The sequence below is a fragment of the Biomphalaria glabrata genome, chromosome 4 (genome assembly GCF_947242115.1).
Source record: "Biomphalaria glabrata chromosome 4, xgBioGlab47.1, whole genome shotgun sequence".
In the NCBI taxonomy this organism is placed as follows: Eukaryota; Metazoa; Mollusca; class Gastropoda; family Planorbidae; genus Biomphalaria; species Biomphalaria glabrata.
Window position 1 is genome coordinate 22485812 of NC_074714.1, and position 6257 is coordinate 22492068.

Genomic DNA, 6257 nt, shown 5'->3' on the forward strand with positions numbered 1-6257 from the left:
TGTAGGATATAGTAAAGAAACTAAGAGTAAAGAGAGACATGAGAGCAGAAATGATAGAAATAGAGATAATACTGACTATAGAGGTAGAGGACATATTGCAGCACATTGTAAAAAAGTGAATTACAATAGATCAGAAAATAGGGACAGTTACAGGAAACAGAGTAGGAAAGTTGAGTTTAAAGAGAACAGAAACAGAAATAACAAAAGTAGAGTGTATTTCACAAATGATAGGGACAGTAGAGAAAGTAGTGATAATGAAGAAGTAGAAGAGATGAACTATTGTTGGGGTGTAGAAGAAATACATTTTGCAGAAGATGAAACCAACAGAGTGAGAGTACACTCTGGTTTTATCAATGGGAAACCTATGAGGTTTCTCAAAGATTCGGAATGCAGTACAGTTGGAATTAGGAGTAACTTAGTTAAACCAGATTATTTATTAGGCTATGAGAAAAAAGTAAGGTTGATAGATGGCAGTATCAAGCGCTATCAAGCCTGTAGAGTTTTCTTAGAAACACCATTTTATAATGGTTATTGTAAAGGTTTAGCAATACCAGGATTGTATCATGATTTGCTTTTAGGCAATATACATGGACTAAAGGAACTGACTCAAAGAGAAATAGATAACTGGAATAGAAGACATGAATACAAAATGAGACAAAGAAATTCTTATGGTAAAATGAGAAGAAACATTATTTGTTTTAAATGTCAAAGAAAGGGACATATTACCAGGCAATGCAGAAGTTGTGACTATTCAGATAGAAGATCTGACCATTATGGGTATGGCAGAAATTTTGATAGCAATGTCTATGATAGACAGTATCATAGAGGGAACCCTCAGAGAAGATGTAACTCTGATAAGTACCAGGGTACAAGGGACAATTGTAGGTCATATGGACCTTACCAAAGAAGAAATGGAGAAGCAGAATATAGTTGGAGAAAGTAAATTCTTGATGGTTTACTTTGAAGTATATATAGATATATATATATACCAGCATTGGTTTAATTGTATAGTGCATGAACATGTGGAGTTCTTTTAGGTTGTAAATAAGTTGTATATGTTATGATATTTATTTGTATGCTATAGTATGGCACTCATAAGACTGTATTAATGAGAAAGGGAAATAATTTGAAGAGTTATAGTTTTAAAGGGAGATATATTGAAAGCTTATTGGAAAGTAAGTATAAGCAGATGTATTTTTTGTTCTTTGTGTGTATCATCACATCGATCATTTGTAAATTTTTTATTCCTGAGGAAATGGTAAGCGAAGGAAGAAATAAGCTTGAACCTAGCTATGGGTTAGAAATTTAGGGATGCCTCAAGTATCACTGTTTCAACGTTGTAATAAGTTGTTAATGGATATTTTATTGTTTGTATCCATAATAGGAAAATTTCATGAAGTTGCTTCTTGATGCTCTTGAAGATGTACAGTGAGATGGTACTTGACATCGTAAACAACATTATTGTGACGTGATGAACCTTAGATTGTACAACGTGGAGCTTGAACCTTGTACAGCGTAACTTGTGGTAACTACAACGTAAAGTTTCGTACTCATGGACTGTTACACTATGTGCAGAAAGGTCACACTTTGAACTATGTGTCACATCACGTACCATATTCAACAGAAGTCTTAGCATTGAACTGTGTATCAGGTCAGATACCTCACTCAGCAGTAATCTTAGGGTGTCAGAGACTATATGAACTTTTTGAAGTTGTGTTTTAAAGTGACATTACTATTTGGTCAGTAATAGTGTGTTATTGAGCTTACCTTGTTGGATGTCAAGGACTTACTTTGGTGAATTGTCATTGAACTTAACGCAGTGAGATGTCTGTAAACGAACTTTGTGAGATACCAGTGAACCTACCTGAGATGTCAAGAGAATCTATTTGTTGTGTTGTCCATTCCCATATTTATTGTATTTCTTTTTTCAAACGAAATTCTCCTTGATATTGTAAAGACATTTTACTGTACTTTAGAAAGGAGGGAGGAAATGTAATGTACTAGTTTAGAGAGTAGGTTAGTTTTGTTAGTTAATATATTGTGAATAGTTTTAGCGACGGTAAAAGTAATGACGTAGTAAGACAGACTAATGACGTAGTAGACTTAGGCGAACGAGGGACCAATATGGCGTTATGTTACAAGTAGGCTGTGTTTTGAATAGTAGTTGAATAGTAGTTAGATATAGCGACGTTTTAGAAAGACTGGACGGATTTCCCAGTGGTTAATAAAGTCTCATTTTATAGAACTGAATGTTGTTATCAAGTATATCTATTTTGTAATGTTATGTAGCTAATGTTAAGTAATAAATGATACATAGTCGAAGTGAGATAGATTAGCCCACAACAAGTCCATCATGGGACTCTTCCGCCCTGGTTGGTGACCTTAGTCTAGAAGACCGTTCGCCCAGTGGTGACCTGTTATCACCATCCCCTCACATGGTTTTGTCCGCCAGCTGAAGCGGTTTTCCAGGGCATGGCGCTAGGAGCCACGTGTGGCTCATGAAGATATAGCGGGAATCTAATAAATAAAGTCATCTCACTTTGCTACAGTATTGTTTCCATTGTTAATTTTTAGCCTACATTTAAGTGTAGGGCCAATCATTACCATCCGTGGGCCATTTTTATACAAGAATGTAAATTTAAAAATGTAACTATGTGCAACGGGCCTTACTATCAGAGCATGTGGTCCATTCGGCTACGAACGAGCACTGTATTATGCACCTGCCAATGTGCCCAAATGCCAATAAAGCCATTTCAGGTGGGTGTTACAGTTTTAAATAAGATATAAATAGCGATGACTGTGTCTGTAGTGACATGGCCAATGGTCTGGCACAATATTTGTGCAAAAAACGTTTATAGATTCAGGCGGCATTAGAAAGATGGATGCTATTAGCAAACACTTTTTCATATCTCGACCAAAACTGTTATTTCTGCTGTTATTGAAGTTTCTCGTAAAACGATAATTTGTTTTAATCAAAGAAAATGCCAAAACAAACGTCTCATTGTATCTTCATTGAACCATTAGATACTCATAGCTCGCACAAATGTAGCTCAAGTTTTATTTCAAACAATCCAAAGACAATTTAAAAAGATGTATAGTTTTGTGTCAATTCTAATTTATAGAATCATACTTTCGCCATCGTTAGTGTTTTTAAACAATAATTTTCCAAAACGCTTTCTTGGACGTTCAGTCTTACTACTTATTAGCAATACAATCTCCAGGTCACTTGGTGGGTGGGGTAAAAAACAAACAACTAATAAATTCAATTTAGTTTTGTAGAGAACAAAGTTCTCTCTCGATAATTTTATCCGGATTTTTAATATGTAGTATGTATGAAAGGAAATTTGTTTTTAGGCTTAATATTTGTAAACTTTTTGTTGTATATATAGTTTCTCAAAACTCTACATTTAAAGACGCATACATTTTTTAATGAAAAGATTGTAAGAATAAAAAACAATGTGAAATAAACATTAATAAGACGTAATTATAAATAAAAAATCACTAATTAGCAGGGCCGGACTTAACCATTGTTGGGCCCTATGCGAAACTGATTTTGCGTGGCCAAGTTTTGGTAGGGATGCTGATAATAAGTAAAAATTAAGAGTTTGTATTAGATATGATACTCTATTCATTTTTCAATACGAAAACATTAACTGTACTAGTCTTTTGTGTAGCCTAGGAATGGCGTTTTTCAATTGGAATGACAACCCAAAAACACAAAGTTTGTCTATTTATTTCAGGAGATTTGTATGAGTTTTCAAAATGTTTTAATAATTTTCGGAGATTTCTAAGACTTTTTCTAATATTTCGTATTTTCAAGAGATTTCCAGAAGCTCCTGTAATTCAGGAGGCCGCGGAAAATTTGTTATAAGTTATAAAATAGTTTAAATTAATAATTTACACCTAGGATTTGCGTTAGGCCTATTTAAGTTCGGGGCCCACTGCGGTTGCATAGGTTTATGTGGCCTGATGCAAATTAGCAGCGTATGCTACGCCGTCGGTCGACTAGTATTACATAAAATGACTGAACTGACTTTTCTTCGGGTTCTTGTTAGTTTTGGACTGACCCTCTTATTTTGTTATCACTCTGGCCGTAACACTCTTCATCCAAATTTTGTTTTTTTTTTCTTGTACCTCCCCCCTCAGCAAACACCAGTGGCTTAGCTAGCCATGTGCGGGTGGTGCGGGCCGCAAGGGGCATCAAGTGATGAGATGCATCAAACTGAGAACAAAATTTCTCATTATAAACTGCACACATTGTACATTCAAGAATAAACATGAACTACTGTATTTGATTTAAAAATTTAATTATTTTGCCACTCTGATAATTGATTGATAAGTCTAGCTTGCTCTCATATGGAGAAATTGTCTTCTCTGTTTAAAATTGTTGACGGCAGGGATCAAAAGATTCTAAAAGTAAAAATCTGATAATGAAAAGATTCTTGGATATCATTTATTTTCTCTTAAAGCAGAATCTGGCCTTTAATGGGCATTTTAAACGAGTTGAAGAAAAATTGTAAAGACAAAATCTCTTAAGTAGGTGGATCTTTAGTTGTTATGCAGTCTTAATTTTCTTAATTATTTTGAATTCTTGGCCCCTGAATTAACTGAAATAAACGGTGGGTAAGTCTACCTTTAACAAAAACTATTCGTCAATTTGAGACTGCACATTTAAATGGAAAACATTAAAAACATCGATAACTGGAGCCGTTATTAGCCTACCTTTAGCGAAAGTAAGTACTCTGATGCAGAACATGAAAGATGTATTGGCCACAATAAAAAGAAACACATAAGAACGAGCTACGGATTGAGATTTATTCTTCCTTGGACGTGATAATTCAAGAAACAATAACCCAATATGATCATATCATGATGTGGTAGGTGAAAATGAATTTTGTCGCTATGCCAACTATTGAATCCTCAAATTGAAATCAATCTCATTAGTGCTCATAGCAACATTCACAAAAACACATTTTGTCTGGAGCAAAAGAGCTGTCAAGAGTTTGTCGCTATTTCTTCAGAAGACTCCCTTTGAACTTCTCCAACAAGGACCTGTTTGAAATCTTGAGTAAAAAAGAAATAAATAAAAAGATATCAGCTAGAATACCACTAGATGTTTCAGTTCTAAATATTGTCAATATTCGTGTTGACTATTGGACGCCAGATTCTGTTTTGAGAGAAAAAAGAATCATGTCCAAGATTCTCTTCAGGTAGCATTATCAGATTTTTACATATTTCTGATTATTGCGGTAAGTGTGACTATATGCGAGCGAAGTTTTTCAAACTTAATTAAGTTGATCAAGAATTAATACCAATCAGTGATGCTTTTCACCAACTTGGCAATTGGTGGAAAACAGATTTCGATAAAAGTAAGGATAGTTTAGCGACCAAGAAAACTCGTAATATTTATTTATAGTATATTTTGTTTAACGTATAATAACGTATTTATGTTGTTTTATATCCTTGAGGGGGGGGGGGCATCATGAGGAGATGCCGCACTAGGCATCAAACACCCTAGCTACGCCACTGACGTTGAATGTAGCATGTTTTCTCGGGCTCACCACTTCGTGGATGTCAGCTTCTGAACTATGCACATTTTTTGATGCGTTTTCTTGATACTTTCTGTAGGCAAACATATTGTTATGACTTTGCCATGCGCACCACCATCCAAGATAGTGCAGAAAGAAGGTGCGCACTATCAGTGACCAGACAAGTCGGATGTTGACATTAGGACTAACGATTTCCACCCAAGTCTAAAGCAAATATGGAGATGCTGTGCTCAAGGCAGATGTCCTTTGTGTTTGTCATGTCTCCGTGTAAATAAAGATCTATGTCTCGTTGAGTTGCCTCCCTTCAGTTATTACATTGGTCTCAGAAGTGGGATTATAGGCGACTCAACGAGAGGAGGTAGGATTCTAGCACAATGGCATCTTTGAAACAACTAGACCAGCTTTTAGTTAAAGAGCTAAGGCAGGAACTTCGTTACAGACATCTGAAGCTTGGTGGTAGCAAGGAGGTGCTTACAGCTCGTCTCCGGCAAGCCCTAATTGATGAAGACGAAGATCCGGAGACCTACCTATTTGAAATTGAACCGGAGATTTATGAGCTTATTGGCAAGATAAATGAAGGTATTGATGCAATGTGTGAACAAATGAACAGTATGAGGAACAAGGTAGATAAAATGGTGTCTCAGCTGAAAGAAGGAGTAGACTCGTTGGTAAAGGAGCAGTTGCCTGTAGACTTGTTGGTCAAGAAGA